General features: G+C 35.6%; 1 non-coding gene across 1 annotated transcript; it reads left to right on the top strand.

Annotated features, from left to right (window-relative positions):
* The first annotated feature begins 11,334 nt into the window (after positions 1–11,334).
* Positions 11,335–11,406, top strand: TRNAT-UGU (transfer RNA threonine (anticodon UGU)). The gene has a single exon. It is a non-coding gene; the product is annotated as a tRNA-Thr (tRNA).
* The last annotated feature ends 961 nt before the right edge of the window (positions 11,407–12,367 follow it).

Below are 12,367 nucleotides of genomic sequence, written 5' to 3'. Positions count from 1 at the left end.
TAGATAGATAGATAGATAGATAGATAGATAGATAGATAGATAGATAGATAGATAGATAGATAGATAGATAGATAGATAGATAGATAGATAGATAGATAGATAGATAGATAGATAGATAGATAGATAGATAGATAGATAGATAGATAGATAGATAGATAGATAGATAGATAGATAGATAGATAGATAGATAGATAGATAGATAGATAGATAGATAGATAGATAGATAGATAGATAGATAGATAGATAGATAGATAGATAGATAGATAGATAGATAGATAGATAGATAGATAGATAGATAGATAGATAGATAGATAGATAGATAGATAGATAGATAGATAGATAGATAGATAGATAGATAGATAGATAGATAGATAGATAGATAGATAGATAGATAGATAGATAGATGAACATCACCTGAGATTAAAGCTTTAAAAACTGTTCCTGAGATAAAAAACGTAGAATCGTCAAAACAAGGCCTTGCTCCTCATCAATAACGTATTTTGTAATTCCCAAACCTAATAAATATAATTATGAAAGTACTTTGTATCCTTATATATGCTTTTTTCTCTCTTTCCATGCTTTTTCCTCTCTTTCTGAATGTTATATATTATATCTGATTTCGCCTTACTTGTTGTTTACATTTTATTATTATTATTATTATTATTATTATTATTATTATTATTATTATTATCTTATTCAGTTTTGTGTGTAAAATTGTAGTGTACTTTGTAAATTTGTAGTGTTTTTTGTAACGCAGTTTTACTCCTGGGGCCTGTTTCACAATGTTTACAATCCTTGTAAATTGTAAACTTTGCTTGTAAATTGTAAACTCCTGTTTCACAATCTTTGTTTGTAATGTTGAACTTTACAAAGGAAATCAAATCTTTACAAATTAAATTTTGCTCACTTTACAAGTATTCTGTTTCACAATGAAGAGTAATTTTACAAACCTGTAAATTTTACTTGTAAAATTAGCACATTTTCTGCAATACCTCTTAGCACATTTTCTGCAATACCTCCGAGGTGTGTAAAGTTTGATATTGCAACAAATTATGAATAAATACAATAAAGAAATACTTATTAAATTAATTTTTGAGTAACTGGATAATATTAAGAATTAAACTAAAGCAGTTTTGATGTTATTAAGGAGTTCTAATGACTCAGACGAAGATATTGAATTTAGGCCTAATCAAACGAAGACGTATACGTAAAATTCTCCGGGCAAGAATTTATAACACGTTCGTATCATTGTATAAATTTAATGAAAGGTTTCGAATGAGTCCCGCGCTATACTTCAGAATACCGCGTAAGTATTTGTATACGAAGACTGTATATAATAAATACTCGCACTTAATAAAGAAGTTCCCTGCACCAAAAATAAATAATTCAATAATGCAATAGCGACATTACTTACGCGGTATTCTGAAGTCGTTTCGAGTCCCGTTTCGCTGGAATCTCTCCTACCTACAAGATATGGGACATCATATCCAACATCCAAAAGAGAAAAGTGATGCCTTAACCTCAAAGCGAGAACTGTATTGTTTTCCATTGGATGCATAGGCCTACTAGCTGTCAGTTCCGTGGGTTAGCAGATAAGCACGGAATTTCTAAGATATCAGTGTGCAAAAGTGCCCATAAGGTAGTTGATGTTGTTAAAAGAGTTAAATTCGGGGCAGGTTTTTGATCACCAAAATGTTATTTACTATAGCACAGCATTTTTATGCTGCTGATCGGATCACTAATGTTTGTGAGGTTATGGATGCAACATTAATAAATACTGATCGATCAACACAAAAAATTAACCTGATTTTGTGGTTAGACATCGTAATTATTTTATCAATTGCATATCTGTACGTGTACCAAATCTGTTATTTACTTATTTGACTGAATTTTGTGCTAACTTTGGTCATTTAAGTAATAGACGTATTGGTATGCTCGACCAATCACATCACATGAAACTCCATTGTCGCCAATATATAAAAATTTGATACTTTTAATTTTTTTAACAATACTTTATATTTTCTGTTGGTGAAATATGAATCAGCAAGCTTAGAATAATCGATTTTAGTACAAAATATAAACATATGTATCGATAGTAGTAAAAAAACAGAGTCTTTAGCTCTGCTCCTTAGCGATTTTTGTAAACTGTCGTTGGCGATCGTGTGTAACCAATAATGCGTATTTGTAAATTTCTTTAGCTGATTTTGTAAAGTTCGCCAGACTTTACAAACTAATAAAATAGCATTGTGAAACACAATTTACAAGCATTTGTAATCTTTTACTTGTTATTTGTAAATTGTTAATTTGTAATTTGTAAGGATTGTGAAACGGGCCCCTGGTTGAGTGTTAGAGAAGGCCGTATGACCTTAACTCTGCCAGGTTAAATAAATAATAATAATAATAATAATAATAATTATTATTATTATTATTATTATTTATTCTGGTAGGAGGTACTCGTAATGAATTATTTGTACCTACTCGGAGAGAAAAGTTTGAGAACCCCTGGTCCAGTCTGAACTTGTCACTGTAGCAGCGACATCAACTCTAATGGGTGATCAGAAGTCGTATTTTGAGCACAACTGAAAACTTGTTGAGGCCGGTTGAAGCATTCCCTCGTTGACTGGAGGCGGTGGGGCGCAGGCCCTGGACCCTTCCACGTATTAGTCACAAGTGCTCGGTAAACAGCGGCCCGCGCGCCTGCCGATCATGATCTGTAGCTCCATCTCCTTCCCTCGGCGCGTCTAGAGTTTATCGACCATGAATGAAGACAGGATAGCCACGAGCTAGGAGGAAATTGCAGCGTACTAGTTGCGGCGGCCGCGGCAGCAAAAACCTCGCACCTCAACCTCAACAACTCGGCGTTTTTGCGCTATACACTTTGTACTGTTCAAACTGATTGTTCCATTGAGGAAAGGGCTGGGCTAGTTGCATATTACCAGTGTCGGACTCTTCTTTTATAGCGGATTGGTGCACTCTGCCTCGTGTTCTTCATAAAACAGCGATTGCCTTTTAATTGCCAAATGAAAATATCGGGTTAATTGATCTTAGAAAAAGCAGAGTTCAACCGTTAGGAGTCTTGTGATGCCAACACGAAGAGCGTGCTGCGGATATTCCACCCACGCTTCTTATTGAACTTTACGAAAAACTTAGGATTCTGACAATTAAAGTGTCGTTAGCGTTAGGGGAGCCACTGTGTGGAGCGCGAGACCGTGTGTGCAAGATAACTCAAGCTAGGAAGCTGCCTGGAGAGGGGAGGTAGTATAGCTAAAGAAGGGGGCCCATTTACCCGGGCAAGGCATAGTTGCGCCACACGGTCAGATAAAATGCAGCATATAAAAAGGGTCCCTGTTTTGTGGGCATAGTTGCGCCCCGTTCCCATCAGATAGAGAAAAAGGCATGGCATAGTTGCGCCACGTTCCTTCAGGTAGAGAAAAGGTCATGGCATAGTTGCGCCCCGATGAAATAGGTAGAGAAAAAGACACTACGGAAACTCGAGCCTCGTAATCGACCAACCTTATTGATTTCTTATTCGATTTATATTCATTATCGATACCGTTAAAATGAACACCATGAAGTTGGCAGCACTTTATTAACTGTTTTTCTACTGTTTATGCAGTGATTATCAATAGCCTACCGTTAAAATGAACACCATGAAGTTGGCAGTACTTTATTAACTGACATATTCAAATGAGTGAGCCGTTGGAATATGGGGCCTTAGCAGTCTCGAAATTTTATTAGTGATTTTCACACCGTCTCTGGCGTATAGTGAGGTTAATTTAAAATGAATGTTAAGTTTAGTGAAAAGAGTGAAGAGTTAATAATTTACAATGGTTCTAAGTTTCAATTTTCGAAACCCAGTACCGTAGGGTTAAGATATCGATGTAGAAACAAAAAATGCAGTTCATTAATTGTGTGTGATCAATAAAAAAATGTTATTTTAAATAGCAAAATTGTTCATACGCTAGGCCTACCTGATTTCAATGCAGCTATCACTGTAATATTTTTAAGTAATTTATTTATTTTATGACGTGTGTACTATGCTCATCGGGGCGCAACTATGCCATGTCCATCCTGCTACCTGATTTCTTCGGGGCGCAACTATACCATGTCCATTCTGCTACCTGATTTCTTCGGGGCACAACTATGCCATGCCTAGGCCTCCCAATTGACCGCGGGGCGCAACTATGCCATACCGCACCTACCCTCCGATACCCATGTATAGTCATATTAGCTGAAAAATTGACTTCCTGGCAATGTATTCAAGTTGCATCCTTCCTATAATATATTGAGCAGTGTTGTAATACATAATAATTCGTTTAATGTTATTGGTGTTTATGATTTATTGTCTAATTGCAAAGGTATATTCATTAGTATAATATATGACTGACCTAAATGTTCCATCATTATTCTAGTTATATGTTCCCAAATCATAGATTATAGCTTTTGACTAAGGAGAACTTTGCCCGATAATGTACTACTCATCATAATAGAAGAAATACTTCTATCATAAACGACAGCCACACATAGAAACGTTCTTACACAGAATACAGCCTTCTCAACTGTTATTACAACTGATCTGTACCATTCTAGTCCACAGTGCACAGCAGTAGGCGGACAGTGGTAGGGGAGATGTGCTCTATGCGCCTGCGCGAACGAGACAGCTTGCTAGTTTGAGGCATCTGTAGAAGTAAGGTGTGACAGCGTTTTGCCGCACAACTCCGAACTGTGACAGCCGCGAAAAAATCGCTGTGACAGATAATAGCGATTTTGTCACAGTGTGATTAAAGATGATAGCAGACAATACATACCACATTCCAAGGGTAATGTAGTCATCAGTCGTAATGTGTAAGTTTCTTTTTGCTACAAGTCCCAGATTGTCTGGGTTCTTCAAGTCTTCAATTCGTGGTCATTTTACAAAATCAAGAAATATAAATGCTTTTTTGCAAGGGAAATGTATATCAGAACAATACCGGAATGAATCCGATCATTACAATTAAAAGGCATAGCACAGCCAATAATGTATAACTTAATCAAAGCCACCGTTTCTGGCGTGTGAAATAAGTAATGGGAACGTTGCGAGCGAATATCTTATCTTTTCCGCAGACTGTGAGCGACAAAGCTGACAACTGTATGGTAGATTGGTACATGCCACATTCCAAGGATAATGTCGTCATCAGTCGTTTCTTTTTGCTACGAGTCCCAGCTTGTCTGGGTTCTTCAAGTCTTCAATTCGTGGTAATTTTACAAAATCAAGAAATATAAATGTTCTTTGCAAGGGAAATCGGAGCTGCAAATCTAGTCTTTCAGGTGAAGCTCCCTGTAAAGCAGATTCGAATAATTTAAAGGGAAAAATTGTTCCGGGGCCGGGTATCGATCCCGGGACCTCTGGTTGAACGTACCAGCGCTCTACCACTGAGCTACCCGGGAACTCCACCCGACGTATATAATAATATATACGTTACTGTGTACGTTAACAGAAATCCACAATTCCAAGTCACACAGAGATTGTGTGCACTCGTTGTGGGTCTCTGGCGTTTCGTCAGCCCACGCGAGTTGTGTGGATATAAAGGGAAAAGTTGAGACGGTGTCGGGTAGAGTTCCCGGGTAGCTCAGTGGTAGAGCGCTGGCACGTTCAACCAGAGGTCCCGGGATCGATACCCGGCCCTGGAACAATTTTTCCCTTGAAATTATTCGAAATAGGAGCTATTGGAGCAATAGTGACAATAACAGATATAATTAAATGATTTCACCAATACAATCAAGAATTATTAATAATCGATATAACTGTTATATTATTAACAATAATCCAATGATGACGAGGTATTACACGAGAAGGTACTTATCAAGGGTTAAAGGTAAAAGGTATCCCCGTAACATGCCATGAAGGCACTTGGGGGGCATGGAGGTAGAGCCCCATGCTTTCCATGACCTCGGCACTAGAATGAGGTGGTGTGGTCGGTACCACGCTCTGACCGCCTTTTACCCCCGGGAAAGACCCGGTACTCAATTTTATAGGAGGCTGAGTGAACCTCGGGGCCTTTCTGAAAGTTTGGCAACGAGAAAAAATCCTGTCACCACCTGGGATCGAACCCCGGACCTTTCAGTCCGTAGCCAGCTGCTCTACCAACTGAGCTACCCGGCCGCCACTTATCAAGGGTTACATACCAAAATAGTAACAAAAGGACTACGATGAGGTATAATCCTATTTATTATTTCAGAAGTATCCATCTTCATTTCATTCTTCTGAGCATTTTTCCATAGAAGTTTATCTCCCACTATTGATATTGGTATCCTCAACCCAAAATAAAAAAAAGGGTTGGAATAAGTCTACCCTAAAAAAAAATAAATGAAATGAAAATATTCTTAATCTCCCAAAAGTACAATAAAGTATAATTGCTAAAATAATTACAACGAATAAAAAAAAAATTCTATAATAATCATAACGAAAAATAGATTCTCTTGCCATAACTATTAATACACAAATTCATAATCTCAATAAAATTAAACTAAAAGAAATTAAGTATATCGGAACAACACCAGGATGAATCCGAACATTACAATCAAAAGGCATAGCACAGCCAATAATGTATAATTTAACCAAAGCCACCATTTCTGGCACGTGAAATAAGTAATGGGAACGTTGAGAGCGAATATCTTATCTTTTCCGCAGACTGTGAGCGACAAAGCTGACAACTGTAATTGGTAGATTGGTACATGCTACATTCCAAGAACAATGTCGTCATCAGTCGTTTCTTTTTGCTACAAGTCCCAGCTTGTCTGGGTTCTTCAAGTCTTCAATTCGTGGTAATTTTACAAAATCAAGAAACATAAATCTTTTTTGCAAGGGAAATGTATATCGGAACAACACCGGAATGAATCCGAACATTACAATCAAAAGACATAGCACAGCCAATAATGTATAATTTAACCAACGCCACCGTTTCTGGCGTGTGAAATAAGTAATGGGAACGTTGAGAGCGACTATCTTATCTTTTCCGCAGACTGTGAGCGACAAAGCTGACAACTGTAATTGGTAGATTGCTGAGATGAGCTCTGTTTTGGAGGTGGTACCACTCTCAGCCGAAATGGCAACAGATGCCACTGACTGGGCACTTTACTCAAGGGTACACCCCAGAAAAGCAAAGTGCGAGTATCTTGGACTTACCGCAGTCAGTGGGCAATAAGACTGACAACTGTGATTGGCTGATTGTTGACGTGACGTGTTGTGTGGTACCGTTCTCAGCTGCTAGGTTTGCTTGAAAGAACATGTTTTCACCAGTTGATTGCAACCTGTGCATCTGAACAAGTCCAAACATAAATATGGGATCTGTAAGATGACATTAGCTAGTAAAAGGTCTTATTAAAACATTCTTCAAGCCGAAGATAATTGGTCAATACAAAGATAATATTTATGTGAAATAAATATTATGTCAAAGCAGAAACTGCAAAGAACGCACTATGAAAAATATAATAATGTTTAAGGGTACTGGGTAGAGCTGTTAACAGTATTTTCGCGTATAAATATGAATATATATATATATATATATATATATATATATATATATATAATTTCCCCCCCCCCTACTGTTTCTGTCAAACACAGACTAATGTGCTTTGCACCGTGTGATAAACAAATGTTGGTGAGTTGTGAGCTGGCCACAGAAACAAATTACCTTTCATTGTTTTAAGAGATTAGGTACAGCTTACAGCAGTAAAATTTTGGAAATATTGAACATTTTTCCCCCATTACTGTACTGTATCTTGTAAATAATGAAAATTAGTATGTGTAAAACACTGTCCTTCTGCTATATGAAAAAAAAAATTACTATTTAAAAAAAATTATTTACAATTTTTTTTTTTTTTTTTTTTTTTTTTTTTCAAAATTCAGCTCACCGTACAGTGATAAAGCTTTTCCCACATAACTCAAAAACTATCTAACATTCTGTGATGAAATTTTTGTCTGTATTTATGCATGTCATATCTACAATATGATGCAAGATCACTTCTTTATCTTTGATAGATGGTCTGATAAAAAATAAATTAATTTAAAAAAAATGGTCAAATATCAATATTTTCTTTTAACACAAAATAAAAAAAGAATATTATTTATTAAGGAATGTAGTTGAACGAGCATGGTATTGTAAACATGAGTTACAGCAATAAAATAAAAGAGAGAGAACATGAAAAAGTTAACAAGTTTATGAGTTATGAGGGAAACGCTTCATCACTGCACAGTGACCTGCCAACATTTTGAATTTTGAAGAAAAAAATAAATACACATTTTTTTTAAATCGTAAAAATATTTTTTTCATATATACCAGAAGGACAGTATTTTACACATACCAATTTTCATTGTTGTACAAGATACAGTAATGGAGGAAAAAAATGTTGAATATTTCCAAAAATTTTGCTGCTGTAAGCTGTACCTAACCACTTAATACAGGCATGGCAGAAAGAAAAATGTCTTGAAAAAGTTGCGATTGTCAGCAGTTATGTACAGTACATCTATTACAAAAATTTTTAATCTAATACTTTTCAAAATTTCCTCTCATGTCAGAAACATACAGTATTATTTGAGAAAATTAGTGGAATAAAAATAGTACATACTTTTTCAATTACACAAGCACAATGTGACAAATCCTCATACGTTTATTTTGTCCTATAAAATATGGCATGTCTCTCCATATTTTCACTACTTGAATTAAATATTTTAAAATAGTAGTCCATTCATTTTGAAGGACTATATAGTTTACATTAGCATACAAAATTTTAGTCCTTTATCTTAAGTAGTTTCTGAGCAAATGGTTCCTGAATTTAGAACAATAATTTTTTTTCAATACTCTTTCTTTCTGTCATTCTTATATTAAAACAAAGAACGATTTAATTTGTTTCTGTGGCCAGCTCACAACTCTCAACATTTGTTTATCACACAGTGCAAAGCACATTAGTCTGTGTTTGATTGAAACAGAGGGGGGGAAAATATTCATATTTATACGCGAAAATACTGTAAACAGCTCCACCCCATACCCTTAAAAGAATATTTCTTGTAGCTGCAATAATATTTCTTGTAGCAACATTTTGTCGTCTTCATAGTGTCTTTCAGGATTTTTGAGAAAAAAATGTTCCTAATTATGTCAGGTGGAGAATACAATGCGTGAAGTTCTGCGTTGTGTAACTTTCTCCATTCTCCTGTAACTTCATCCCTCTTAGCCCCAAATATTTTCCTAAGCACCTTATTCTCTAACACCCTTAATCTCTGTTCCTCTCTCAAAGTAAGAGTCCAAGTTTCACAACCATAAAGAACAACAGCAGACTAGATGACAAAAGATTCTCAACCGAATAATAACAGGCATTTCCCATATTTATTCTGTGTTTAATTTCCTCCCGAGTGTCATTCATATTTGTTACTGTTGCTCCAAGATATTTGAATTTTTCCACCTCTTCGAAGGATGAATCTCCAAATTTTATATTTCCATTTCGTACAATATTCTCGTCACGAAACATAATCATATACCGGTACTTTGTCTTTTCGGGATTTACTTCCAAACGTATCGCTTTACTTGCTTCAAGTAAAATTCCCGTGTTTTCCCTAATCGTTTGTGGATTTTCTCCTAACATATTCACGTCATGCGCATAGACAAGAAGCTGATGTAACCCGTTCAATTCCAAACCCTTTCTGTTATCCTGAACTTTCCTAATGGCATATTCTAGAGCGAAGTTAAAAAGTAAAGGTGATAGTGCATCTCCTTGCTTTAGCCCGCAGTGAATTGGAAAAGCATCAGATAGAAACTGGCCTATACGGACTCTGCTGTATGTTTCACTGAGACACATTTTAATTAATGGAACTAGTTTCTTGGAAATACAAAATTCTATAAGAATATCATATAATACTTCTCTCCTAACCGAGTCATATGCCTTTTTGAAATCTATGAATAACTGATGTACTGTACCTTATATATGAAAAGTAATGCGAAAAAACAGAGAAATTACGTTAGTTTATTTCTGAAAGTTTCAAATTCCCGTTTGTCATTATAAATAGGCCTATCCTTCTCATAGAGATAATACTGAATATCGTCGTTGTTCCTGGAATAACTCCTATGTGACATATTTATCGATTTTCAGATTTTTGGTCTATTAAATAACTTGAATAGTGATATAGCAAATAATAAAATCTCTTATATGTAATTACATTTCTTTCTTTCGAAAATGTAAGAATTCACAATCCTCTATGTACAGCTGCCATAGAATAAATAAATGTGTTTTTTCTTCTACTGAAAAATTGTATATTTTGCACATAGGAGTTATTGCAGAACAACGACGATATGATTTGAGACTTATTGTGCTGTTGCGAAATTTTTGGTTCTCTGCACAGTGTCGTAAAAGCGGAAGCATCTGAAGTTCGAAGCTTCAATATGAAAAATTAATGTATGTATTATCTAGAAATATAAGTAAAAATGATTAGAACTTTCGATCCGGAATTAACTTAAAATGACACTAAATTTTAGGTTAGCCCTATACTGAGCAAAATCGATATCTAGAAACTTTGAAGGTAAGGCCGACCAGCCGGCTACTGAACTCACGTCCTATGCCTCAGCAGAGGTGAACGATCATCCATCTATTACGAGGATAACTTGTAGTTTGAACGTTGGTTCCCCCAGCCATTATAGCTGGCATACGAAACAAGATTTCTCTACTTCTCAGAGCTCCTCAAATTTATCAGGATGCTGATCAAGATTTCATGAGAAATTTTATTTCCCAGTGAGGATTCGAACCAGAGCTCATTCCATAACGCGACTCCAAAGCATGATGCTTCAGACCACGCAGTTATGGCGTGGGAATGATCACAATATAGTGTAATAGTTTAGGTAAATTGTGTAAAATTAATTATATATACTTGAAACCATACGAAGAAGAAGTGAGATCAACAAACTGTGTTAATTATAGGATTATAGATGATGTCTTTTATGTGTGATACATAAAACGAAAGTTCATTATCTTATATCTGCGCATAATAAATAGTTTAATTTAAATAGGGCTATGTCTTTTGAATAATAGATCAAGAAAATAAACTATGTAATCAGTAATATTACAAGTACCAACATGATGAAAATACGGAATTGCTGCAAGACATAGGTAGGGCTATAATGACAAATTATGTCATCATCTTCTTCACATTCATTTTTTCAACTACGAACATTATTTTGAGACAATGAGGTGATGACATGGCGAAATTAACGACAGTTACAGCGAAGGATATCTAAGTACTCGCAGAACACATATCATTAACTCACCTTGTCTTAGTGACTTGCCTAGCGCAAAGTTCTTATCATCGCCGCCTCCTTAGCTCAGTGGCAGAGCACTGGTCTTGTAAACCAGGGGTCGTGAGTTCAAACCTCACAGGAGGCACAGAGAATTTTAGTTCCCATTTTATTGCGTTAATCTGCGACTTACGACCTACATTCTAGATAATACCCATTAGCAATCTTTTTTTGTAGGTTTTTTAGGACCCTTCTTCAGTTATGAAAGTCACCGGATAGTCCTGGATACGACTTTAGTTTTCTTTGGTGAACATAACCATTGCTATGTTGATACACCATTTCAGCTCATAAAATCTATTTGTGTTTGTCTTAATTTTTAATGTATTACTTAACGACGCTGTATCAACTGGAAGATTGTTTAGCGTCGCGCGTCGGTAGAAATGGTGATAGCGAGATTATATTTTGGCCTCCTGAGACCGAGGTTTTGCCATATATTACCTGACGTCCACTTTACAGTTAGGAGAAACGTTAAAAAAAAATCAACCATGTCATCTGCCTAAGCTGGATTCGAACCCCACCCGAAAGAAGCCTCAGATAAGGGGAACAGCTCCATCGTATTAAATTGTAACAAAACTAACATAATTCAATTTAAATCCTGTCCAAATTCAACCTTGCAAATTTGAAGCGCAATAATTAACAATAGGTCATTAATAGAACAACAAAATTTCTTTGCTTAAAAATCGATAATGTGTTAAGTTGGAAATATAATATTAAAGAAATTACCCCCAAATTAAATTCAGCATGTTTTGCTATTAGATCTATGCAAAAGATAGTAAATATCAATACCTTAAAAGTGATATACTTTGCATACTTCCATTCGTAATGGGTTTTGGAATAATATTCTGGGGAAATTCCACGGATAGTAACAGTATATTCCTACTACAAAAATAGTAATCAGAATAATAGTAGGTGGCAAATCTGGGAATAGTGTAGGACTATTTAAAAAAAACTACAAATAATGCACATGGCTTGTCAGTATATTTTTTCATTAATAATCTTCCTCGTATGTAATCGTGAAAACTTTGTAACTATCATAAATACGCCTCAAA

The sequence above is a fragment of the Periplaneta americana genome, chromosome 2 (genome assembly GCF_040183065.1).
Source record: "Periplaneta americana isolate PAMFEO1 chromosome 2, P.americana_PAMFEO1_priV1, whole genome shotgun sequence".
NCBI lineage: Eukaryota > Metazoa > Arthropoda > Insecta > Blattodea > Blattidae > Periplaneta > Periplaneta americana.
The sequence above is the reverse complement of the archived record's forward strand: the minus strand, read 5'-3'. Positions and strand labels throughout refer to the sequence as shown.